The sequence below is a fragment of the Lissotriton helveticus genome, chromosome 9 (assembly GCF_964261635.1).
Source record: "Lissotriton helveticus chromosome 9, aLisHel1.1, whole genome shotgun sequence".
NCBI lineage: Eukaryota > Metazoa > Chordata > Amphibia > Caudata > Salamandridae > Lissotriton > Lissotriton helveticus.
Genome location: NC_136070.1, coordinates 876,097,157 through 876,109,483, shown reverse-complemented (window position 1 = coordinate 876,109,483; position 12,327 = coordinate 876,097,157). Strand labels below are relative to the sequence as shown.

Sequence of the window (12,327 nt, the reverse complement as noted above, 5' to 3'; positions counted from 1 at the left end):
TTGGTTAAAAAAAGATCTCTTGAAGAATTTGGGTATGCAATTGGTTGTTTGTTCTAGACAAACTGGGATAAAAAGGGGGGTGGCCATACTGATGAGACAAAGCTTGGGTAAGTGTATTAAATCTGCTGCAGATAATTGGGGCAGGTTGGCTATAGGAACGTTAATGATTGAAGGCAGAACATTTACTGTTTGTAATATATATGGGCCAAATCTGGATGACGCGGAATTGTTTAACTTTGTTAATGAAGAACTGGCCCAATGGCCACACTCTGTTATATTGTGTGGGGACTTGAATATAAACGTTCCGGCTGCTTTAAATGTTAGATCGAACCACAGATATACTGGAAGAAAAACTCTAATGTATAGCGCCTTACGTGGTTTAATGGTGGATCAAGGCTTGCATGATGTTTGGAATGTTTTATACCCTGAGAACCCTGGATATACATTTTTTTCTGCTCCCCTTACAAAGTTTGTTAGATTAGACTATTTTTTGGTTTCTGCCGACTTGTTGAACAAGGTCAATATAGTTATTCATCCAAAATTGGTTTCAGACCACAACCCTGGGATTTTAGAGCTTGAGTTGGAACTGACACAAAAGACACAGCAGAGAACCTGGACCTTTGATAGGAAGGTATTAGGGGATGAAGATTATTGCCAACTAATGGTTAATCTAATTCAGGAATTTTTTGACATAAATAAGGGCACGGCCTCGCAAGGGGTTGTATGGGATACATTCAAGTCCGTTATTCATGGGGAAACACTTAAATTTACTAATTATAAACGCAAACAGTGGCTGAGCAAGCATCATCAAGATTTTGCAGAGGTTATGCGGAAAGAACATAAATTAGCGCAAGTAATATATCAAGGTGGAGACTCAGAATCAATAAAAAACGCCCAACAAGACTTAACGGTTATCAGGTCACTGGCATATTCCAATGTGGCTGAGCAGATAGCGGAGAAATATAAACAATACAAAGAAGAAGCATACGAGTACAGTGAAAATACAGGGAGATTTTTGGCAAAAAGGCTGAGGGAAAAGGCCGTATACAGTGATATTGTTAAGATCACAGATATGAATGGAATGCTACAAGAGGAAAAAAGTGGGATACTTCATGCATTTCACGATTTTTATCAAGCATTATATTGCGAGCCTGGAGACGGAATAAGTGGTGAGGATGAGTTAGACTATTTGTCTCCTTTAGTGACTAATATATTGGCTGAACATCATAGGGTAATAGTATCTGCCCCACCGATTTGGGAGGAAGTGGAAGCGGCGTTAATGGGTTTAGCACAGGGAAAAGCTATGGGTCCGGACTCTATCCCTCTGGAATTCTATAGGACGTTTCGTACAGCAATTCAGAAAGAATTATTAGAAACATGTCAACAAGCTTTTATCGGAAAAGCACCAGATTCATGGTCGCAGGCCACAATAGTTATCTTTAAAAAGAAAGGGAAAAATGCATTAGAAATGGGTTCATATCGGCCCATTTCTTTATTAAACGCAGACAAGATTTATTCAAAAAATTTAGCTAACAGGATGAATGACCTGATGCCAGAGTTAGTGTCATTACGCCAACATGGCTTCATACAGCTCAGAGATACTACTGATCATATCTGTAGAATAATAGCAATATTGGACTGGGCTCAGAATAGTAGATCACCGGTCGGAGTGGCCCTGCTGGATGCCAAAAAGGCATTCGACAGGGTCACTTGGCGGTTTTTGTGGGCAGTTCTAGCCTGGAAGGGCTTTCCCTTTGAATTTATAAGAGCTATACAAATGATGTACCTACACCCAACAGCTACACTTTGGATAGGGGGTAGATTATCGAAACAGGTGGTTATAGCTAGGGGGACAAGACAAGGGTGTCCCTATTCCCCGCTCTTGTTTGCACTGTATATCGATCCTTTTATCTCTATAATAGAGGCAGATAATAGTATTAATCCGGTACAGATCAGGACACAATGCCATAAAGTCTATGCATATGCGGATGACATTGCGGTTGTAACTGCTAATATAACTGAAGCACTCCCCCGAATTATCCAAGCGGCTGAAGCCTTCGGATGACACTCAGGGTATAAACTGAATGTGGCAAAAACACAGGTGATTCATTCGCAGGCTGGACGACCTGAGAATATTAATATAGATTCTGAGGCAATATATTTAGGCATAGAAATTACAGCCGATGTTGAGGATATTATTGCTAAAAATCTCGACCCTATTATATCTTCGTCAAACAAAATATTGCAAAGAATTAATAACCTTCATTTATCTTTGTATGGTCGCTGCAATGTTATCAAAATGTTGATATTTCCGAAATTTTTATATGTTTTCTGGGCGATCCCTTTCTTAATACCAGCAGTATACTTTTCTCGTATTGAGAGAATGTGCTCACGATTTATATGGAGCTACCACCGGGCACGGCGTGCTATGAAATGGTGTATTCTACCACGCGAAAGAGGAGGTTGGGGACTACCAGATTTTCAGCTATATCATTGGGTTGCAATTTTACAAAATATGGGAGTGTTATTGTTATCAGAAGATACAACCCCTGATCACGCGGCACCTTTAATATATGAGATGCTCTTGGTCCAAGAATCTAAGCAGTGTTTAAATCGTATAATTGAGCCTAGTTTTTTCAAAAAAACGAGGTTTAAGCCGGTAATAGCAGCCTATACAATTTGGAGGAAAACAAAAAAAAGGTTGGGTATCGGCCAGAATTTGAACATATACACTCCAATACAAGGATGCCCTATATTACCCTCAATATTTGCTGATTCGGTTATGACAAGATGGTATAACTTAGGAATATGTACTTTAGGGGATTTATATGTAGGATTACAATTTATGTCTTTTGAAAATCTACAAAGTAAATTCAAGCTACCGCGAGGGGATTTTTTTAAATATCTCCAGCTGCGCAGTTATTGTGAGGGGAAAAAAGCGCAAAATGCAATTATTTTACGAAAAATTGAGATCATGGAATTACTTAAAGCACGAGGAAAAATGAGTCTTCTGTATCAGTTATTTTTGAGTGAGGTTAAAGATGATTTAGAGTTTCAGGAGGCAAAATGGGCCATTAAACTGGGTTTTGAAGGGGTTAACATGACGAGAAGTATCGAAATCTCACGCAATGTTTTGATTAATGGCCCGCTAAATAGCCAGCACTATATGGCAATCTTTGAACTTTATTACACCCCGGGGAAACTGGCTAAATGGAATACAGGTAGAGGAACTAGCTGTAGTCGTTGTGGCCAATATGCCGCTGACTCGCTCCATATGTTTTTTAATTGTCCTAAACTTAAAGACTTTATAAGGGAAATACAGACCTTTATGTTGTGTAGTTTGGGAATTCCAGTACAAATAAGTTCATCTTTGGCAATTTTCGGATGGCAAAGTAACGGGGGACCGGCTGATGTGGAGGGGATGATATTCATATGTATGGCTCTGTATCGTTTGTCTATACCTTCGCAATGGCTTGATGCTAATCCTCCATCTTTTGTCAATTGGCAAAAAAAGTTGCTTGTAATATATCATCTTGAGATGGCATTGTATAGAACTAAGGGTCGGCGGAAAAAAAAGCAAGGCTGTCGTATATGGCAAGCTTTAACTACGTGGCTTGGATTATAGGAATGTTAGGTAATCTGGAGTGTATATAAGTGTCAAAGATATTCTTTTTTCTGCTTTCTGTATATATAATTGCTGAAGTATGTAAACTGTATTGCGTGCTCTAAGTGCTGGAAAAATTTTTTTTATAAAAAAAACAACAGTTGTGATTGGTGTTTGCGTGTTTGTTGTTTGTTGTGCATGAAGTGAAGTCAAAGTGTACTAGTAGTCTTACTATACACACTAAAGAGTGCCTCAAGTAAAAAATATTTCTACTCTTGTTATGTAATAACAAAATTGTACTTCTACTGCAGGCCATTCTTCACAGTCAATCAGTACAAGTATCGGAGATGATTGATTGAATAATAACAAGTCAGGAGGACGTTTCATGAGTGGCATAAAAGGTAAACAAGTCAACAAAACCACAGTAGACCTAAATATCTGTGTAGAAGTGGAGTCGAGTGTAGTGGTGGGATGACTGTGGTGCATTGATGTAGTCACTTAAATTGTAAAATGCTATGTTGCTGGATATGTGCTTTGTTCAACTCGTTACTCTAAACGGAGGATGTGCTAAGCGAGGTGCCGTCACTGTGGGCGTGCTCTGTCCTGTTGTTGTTGTAGGTCAATGCTGGAAACAGACTAGAGTAGAGATGACAATACATGCCACCTCGGAAAGTGTTCTTGTTGCACTACACCATAACTTGTGCATTTTTTTCAGCTTTGTTTCTCAATATCCCTTTTGTTTTTCCATCTACAATTACAGGCTGGGCCTTGTGCTATACTTGGGAAAACAATGCACACTTACCTTACCAATAAATCTACATTTGCCAGGCAGGCAGTGGTGACTGGTGACACCCAAGATTGATGGACGAGAGGACCAAGGGGAATGCCGAGATGCAAATCCACAATTTTGTCCAGGATAACACAGTAACAGTATCAACTTTCATCATCTTTTAAATAATTTGATTCATTTTGTTGTCTACAAATTTTACAACATTGTGTTTTTCTTGTTGTTATTATTATCATTAGGTTTGCTCTGCCTACCAATATTTAAAAAATGTATTTGCTCTCTGTAAAAGTAAGCCCGGAACAACTGAACAAGAACTTTATGTAATCCGGATCTCCTTATCAATCATCATCATGCATGCATTTCCCTTTTCTCCCTGAACATATTAAAATGGATATGGTAGTCTACAGAGTTTGTTGTTTTGTGTTTGTCCATGTGTACTGTCTGTTTTTCATTTTCAAACCTTTCCCCAAACCCCCCCTTCCCATCCATTCAACAAACCCTAACCCTCTTCCCCCGGGCAGAGTGACTTATTGAGGTGTGACTTAATTAAATGTACGCCAATAATTTATCACACGCTTGCTGGTGCGGATGTGATGAAAGCAACAGTACTTTAATTTCAAGGCAGAGCGAGGATGTTATTCTGCTTGCCCACCCATGAGCAGTATATTTTAGAGGTGATTTTTATTTACCAGAGGAACATTTACATTCGCATTAATTGCTGGCATTGATTTGATTTGTTGTCATCCTCAAACCCAGCACTAAGTGTTACGCTTGTGTCGAGTGTACTGTAGGCCTAGTCAAGTGACTCGACACAACTATAGTTTGTAACTATGTTTAGTAGGCTATCCCCACCACCGTTATGTTTTGTTGTAAAATAAATTGCATGTTATTGTTTTGCGGTAAGTTCTGTACTGTACTTCATTCTACTACTCCTCAAACAGTCTCTCACAGGCGACTGACTGTCTCATTTTCTTTTTTTGCAAATGCTGCTGCCCTGCCAGTGTGTACTACTACTACCACCACCACAACCACAGCATGTTAGGAAAGGAAACCATCATCACCATGCAGCCATCACTGTGCCTAAGTTAAACATCAAGCAAAGGTAAGAGAAGTTTGGGGGAGGCATAAATAATAATGGACATGTTTCAATCAATTCACACACCCCTTTGAGTCCAGTTAAAGAAAGCATTAGAAGAGAGAGACTGACAGTACTAGTAGGACAACTCAATGAGTGAGGGGTGCCGCATCTATATTTTTATGTTTTACAAAGTCAGCCAATTATTTTAATCAAACACTGGCTATGGGCGGCCCTGCACAGCAAGGAAACAGTGGGATGTAAAACAGTAACCCCACCCACAAAAAATTAACAACATTGTATGTAAATTAGAAATATTGATTTAATAACCCTAACAAAAATAAACTATGTAAAAACCCACAAAACCTGACCCACCCCTCTCCCTAACCCCAACCAATGTCCATAACGAAAAAGTCCAACCAAATGTCCAATTGTCCAAAACCCCAACGCTCATTCCCACCCACCAAAACAATAAATAAACAAGCATTGGAAATGAAATAGGGCTTGCATTAGGAAAGTTTGAGCTATTGGTCTTATAAATGTTTAAGTGTTATTTTTTCAAATAGTTAAATTAATAGCTTTGTCATTTACAATGGCAATAGTTATAACTTTCGCAAATGTGACACCGATAGCATTTGTAATGCAACATGTTTTGTATTTACGTGACTTAGATGTATTGATATTACAAATAACAATGCTTTTCATTTTTTAAAATAATTAATACTTAAATAATTAATAGTCCTAGGACGGTCACACCCTCTGCGAGATTCCATGACAGAGAGGGGCTGTGAAGGATGGAGGGGCGACAGGCAGAGGCCATGCGCGGTGGACATCAAAGGAAGGGTGGGAGGGGAAAAACGCATTAGCAAACACCAGGGGGGCGGGGATGCAGATTGCCTTCGAGCATATGGTGAAAGCGAGGCACTACAGAAAGGCGAGAGCTACCGAGTATCTGTTCGGTGTATTTTTCCACCCCCTCTAACCCCTTAGAGAGTTTGCATTGCAATGCATGAGGGACAATTATATATCTCAAAATTGTACTGATAATCACACAATCAATTGTTTATCTGGTTGTGTTTTCTCGTTGCACAAGGACTTTTGAAAATATGTAAATTAAGTCCCAAAATGCAAGCCAGACGTATTGGCTTTGCCAATACATGTTTTACGCCCCAACCTAACAGAAATGTTTGAGGAGAGTTTGCATTTCAAGCCCATTGCACCATCACAAGGGAAACACAACAAATGCATCATACATAATGTTAAAACATCCATTGATGGTAAAAGAGAACTAGCATACAAACAGGACAACTGCCAGCAACCCATCCAGGCAACAAAGTAGGTGTGAGTGGAAGGAACCGCTTGCCTACCTGCTGCAACCACCATTTCAGAGTTGGAAACTGCAGTACATTAAGCCTCTGGTTAAATGCGGGGAAACAGCACAGCCCCTCCTGGGAGGCGGAGGGGGCGATAGCAGCCCCGGGCGGGAGACGGTGAACATTTTGTTTCAGGATAATGTTTTTTAAGTGGGCTAGAGCATATTTTTTTCAACAAAGCGGTGCCCACGTAAACATGTGGTCAGTCCAAGGGATGCTCTTTAAACATAAACAGTCGCTGTGAAACAGGTTGTGTACATTTCTAATGTGCAGTAATTGCTTAAAGTTGGCGTGTGAAAAGCCTCAGTATTATTAGACAATGATAACTGCGCAGTAGGAACAGCAAGAAGCATGTGTTATTGAAAGCGTTTAACAGAAGTGAGAAAACACGACCGCAAACAGCAGCAGCTAATGTTTTATTGGTAGGAACCATTAGCTAAAGGGCAGTCACCTCTGGTGAGTCACCGGACACTTAGAAGGAAGACTGCCCAGGATAGCGCTGCATGGATATTTGTATTTTATTTATTTATGTAATTTTTTTATTTTTTTATTTTTTTAATGCGTCTTTACAAAGCGTGAACTTTACCCGAAGGTGTCAGAGCGCTTTACAAAAGGACCAGTTACATTACATAAAGACTTCAGACTAGAGTATATGAGTTACATAAAAGCGCTGGGCTGCAAGGAGAGAGCTGGACTGGACTGTTTATGTGTCTGCCTTCTAGAAAACTGTATCTCTGACTTCTGTTACGGAATACTATAGCAGCTTGGGTTGTTTATCTGTTGTTTTAATTGAAGTTAATACATCGTAAAGTAGTTTAGCAGTCTTTAAAAACATCTGGTCGCCTATGAATAATATAAGATGTGAAGCACTCAGCAATGGGGCTGCGAAATAAACACGCAAGATGGATTCCGGTTGTGGCTGGCAATAGGGGTTTTAAATAGTTACTTGACTAAAGACAAGGGTATTAAATCACTTGATATTTTCAGATGCACGTGGTTCAAGGCTCTATCACTTGCTTTTTAAGCCACGGTCTTCAATGAAACGTATTTAAACAAGAAGTGAGTAAACGTGGGCTTGCTTTGTGAAGTAAATAATTACAAGGGAGGAAGGGTGACGAGACGCACGGGGAGCAGCAGGCCGTGCAGTGAATAATTAGGGGAGGAGAAATGCCGGCCTGAGGCAGAGCGCACGCTGAGAAGCGTGATGGAAAGGCTACGGCGGGCGGCGGGTGACGGTGGCACCGTACTGCTGGAGGGTGGTGGCTGGGGCCCGGGGCATTGGAGGAGTGTTCAGCTGCTACCGCCTACTCCTCCTCCTCTTCCAGGACCGCCAGCCGACGATATTCCACTTGAATGACCTTTAGCTTCCGGCGCCGTGCCTTGGCGGCCAACTCCTTCCGATCCGGTTTGGAAGGAGTAGCTGTATATCAAAAAGAAAAAACAAGACTATTGTAAAATATACTCTTAGCAAAGCAGTAAGACAAATTAATACTACACATAGTGGCATGGTAGCACTAGCAAGCACAGTACATAACATTTGTGGTATGAATCAATCCTCCCACTTGCTTGGGCTTTAACATTTGCGGGATTTTTTCAGGCATTCTGATTCAACCAACCATAAATCTGATTCCTATCAGCCACCTTTGCAATTTGCATGCTTGCATCACACGTATCCTTTCCTCTGTCAGTCATAAATATTAAATCTTGCCCGTCCTTCCTTCCACCCGTCTTTTCCTTTTTAGTTCAACACCACGTGATCTGATCTGACTTTTGGTCTTCTCCATAAAACTTTCAAAGCTGAGTTGAAATCAGATAGAAGAGGCCATTGGTTACTGCCGGCCCCTAATGCCTTTACTAATGCCAATTAAAGGGTGTCTTCACTCTTCAAACGTTCACAACAACTTCTTACTTACCAAGTCTCAACAGTACAGTATACATACAGTACACCCTTGCAGTGAGTGTAATGTCAATAGTAAGGATTATGGATCTAACTTACCACCGCCCGCCACAGGTGCTGACTCGCCCCCTGCAGCTCCATCCGCAACTGCCGCATCCTCGCCAGCCGGGTCGCCTTCGCCGCTGGCCCCGGCACTGGTGGTCGGTAGTGCGCCTAGAAAAAACGTTACATATTTTTAGGTGTCATATATACCTCCCCCTCTTGGTCAGTAGCAAGATTGAAAAATGATTTAATAGTAATACATACATATACAACATACATCACTACTAGTACAAATCAGGTAGTAGTAGAGTAGACACTAGTAGTTATATGGTCCCTAGGGTCATTCTAGTCTTTGCTTAGTTAGCCCGAGCCATGCAACCATTTTACCTTTGTGTCTTTAATTTTTGCACACTTGACTTTACCTCACAGCTTGTTGTATAAGACACATTTGAGCCCACATGACCTCATATTACTTCTGTCTAAGCGCTGCGTACCAGGTCAAAAAAAACATTAACAAGCCACATTATGGAGTTCTGGTGTGAGTCCATATTGCTTATCCATAAAAATGCTACACTTTTTGGCACGGCTGAGAAATGCTTGTAATATAGTAACGCACACCATTTTTCTCATTACAGACAGAAGATTTCCAGAGCTTTACAGAGCTTATGATTAGGGCTCCCGGTTTTCCGTTTTTACGGATATTTACATATAAATACAGACGGAAATCTATATTTCCTTTGTCTGTATTTATATGTAGAAACGGAAAAATACTAAAAAATGTTGCCACACTGCCGTGCTCGAATCCAGCTAAGCCCCCTTCCTGCTTCTGGAAATTCCTTCCCGGGCGCGCACACAGCCGCACCCGAGTACTTCACAGGTCTTTTGAAAGACCATTTACTTGTTAATTAGGCTTTATTGTTGTTTCACCCCATGCCGTGGCCTCCCCCAACGCCCCTGACTCCTCCTGTGCCAGGCTCCATACAGTGCACATTTTAAGCCCTTCAATTCACAGTGCTGCAGCAGAGAAAAAAAGATGCGTGTTCTCATCTGTCACTACTTTATATTGTCTGTCGGTCCTGGCAGTGTGAAAACAAGATTGTTTCAAACGCATGCCATTCGCCCCCTCTGGCTAGCAAGAGGTGGCCTCTTGTAGCCTGCACGTCTAAAGTTATGTATTGTGCTATTCGAAGAGCCTTATGCTCTGATCCATAATTTTATCGACCTGAGCAGCATGAACTGCAGGGATCAAAACGCCCGAGGTGCGGATTAGGGTGAGATTTCGACAGTAGTCATGGCTGAACCCACTGAGCTATTTGTCACCTGAATGTTACAACATCCCCCGCTCTCACACAGTCTGGGAAGGAAGGTTTTCACGAAAAAAAGATTGGCAGCAGTCTCTGAACTGGTTTGGTGTTTGCAGACAGTATTCGAACCTGAATATTTCACTTGGCTCCAGGGCTAATTAATCTCCTAAATGTGAGTAAAGATGTCATGGAAGGAAGCAGCTCGTTTTGACTGTGTGGAGGTCCAAATTAGATTTTTGATTTAATTGTTCAGAGAAAACGACTTCCTCGGTGCCCTGCTCGGCGAGTGAGTGCACACGCAGACCTGGCACATGTTGGCAGAGGCGGGCAAGCATCCACCAGAGATCTTCTGCCTTTTACTGCCAAGTGGGGATTCTTGTTTCCAGGGCGGTGCCCTGTAAATAATATTAATTTACGCACCTACCAAGGACAGAACTTTGGACCTAAGGGAAACTGAACAATCACAGACTGCATCGGCCTTCATTTCTAGCCAACAGCTCCAAGGTCACGCGGGGTGCATTTGTACGGAGCCGGGCATCTGTGGCAGCACTGGAAATAGAAATGTCGGCTTGTGTTGATTTAGAAACATAGAACAGTACAGAGGACATTCACCTCACCAACAAGGCTGAACGTCATACCCTGCACAAGAGACCCCCTTACTGGCCAAACTATACCCAGCAGCAGCCTACCAACCCTGCACGCCAATGAAGCAGATGTGAATCGGAGCGCTTTCAGGCCTCATCAGTGGTATGAAGCGCTATATACATTCTGCAATACATTGCACAACCATAAGCTCAGGGCTTTAAGTGGGATGAAAAAACTGGGGGGTCTCTCAAAGGGGCGTGGCCAGTGTAATTAGAGGCGTGGCTTTAAAACACTCACACTACAAATCTGAGTTTAGCACAGTGTGCTACCCAACTTCTATTTTGCTGTTTCGGTCATTGCATCCAGATATGTGATACAACAAGTAACATCCTACCTACAGCAAGTCAGGACTATTGGCTTTGTCAATGGTTATTAGTTGCAGAAGATAAATAAGCTGCAACTATGGCTTGTATAGAACATTGACAACGCTTCCAATTAAAGCCCTGGTGACACCATCACAGTGCTCTTGCGTATCAGAAAGAAAATGACTCTTTAAAGGATTTCCCTTCTTCCACAACGCTCACCTGGCATGACGTCATGCCCTAACTTCTCTCCTAATGAGAAGTGAGCAATGTGGGCAGCGCACATCGATGTGCAGGCTGTCTCGAAACGGGTCTCTATCGGTCTGTTTTGCGCCCTGGCACTTTTTTCCGGAATGCAGGGACAGCAAACTGATGTCACTGCAATCTGGGAAAAAAAACGGACCGCGTGTGTCAGTGCTCAAAACAGAGCCCGATAGAGACCCGTTTCGAGGGCCCCTGAAAAAAACTGCCGGTGCTCAGACCCCTTAAGACCCGGCCCACTTAAAGCCCTGCATAAGCTGTAGAATAAACCAGCCCCCGCTCAGAGGTGCACAGTGTGGTACCCTGAAAAGGGCCAGTCTGCGATGTCGCCTGAAGGGGGCGCTGAATGTGGCTGCAGCTGCCACTAATTTCACCTCGTGTTATTCCCACATGCTTAGTTGTTCTGGCACAAAAAATTACTTTGCTTTCCGCTTGTGACGTGGATGGCTGTGAGAATCATATCTGGGCCTTTGTAAAATGTTAGAATGAGAACAGAAGGCTGGTATTTTTCTCGGGGTGGGAGAGATGCAGAAGTGATGGGGTTCTGGTAGTTTCAATACCAAGCTGGCCCATGCTATAAAATGTGCTTTTTAGGCTAGCGCGTGGTCATGAATGATCAGGTCATCTTCTGAGCAGCAGCAGTGTCTGCCTGCCCTCAGTTACTGAAAAATCGAGTCAGCAGTGTATCTCTGGTTGATGCCCTTCCATTTCAGGTGCTTTGTAGCAGTTTTAAGCTCTTCTTAGAGTTTCTCGTTGCTCAAATGGGTGTAATTTCTGATATTTATATGTTCCTCAAATCTTCATTGCTTGATTTTTCTTGTGAGAATTTGTCACTCATAGTCGTTGAAATGTCACTCATAATTACACTGAAATTATGAAAATGTCACATATAGCAATGTGAAACCTTGGCAGCTATGAGCAGAGAAGGAGCCGACGCTCCCCTCCCGGGGTATTGAAAACAGCTTTTGGTGGCAGAGAGCTCCCAAGCTACATGCCACGTCCTTAATTATTACATATATACATATATATATATATAT

The 12,327-nt window shown here is 41.9% G+C and overlaps 1 protein-coding gene across 1 annotated transcript in view; it reads right to left on the bottom strand.

The window, feature by feature from the left end:
* LOC144781943 (cytochrome P450 2G1-like) overlaps positions 1-12,327 on the bottom strand; it is a 298,644-nt gene that overhangs the window by 144,605 nt on the left and 141,712 nt on the right. The window lies entirely within an intron of this gene.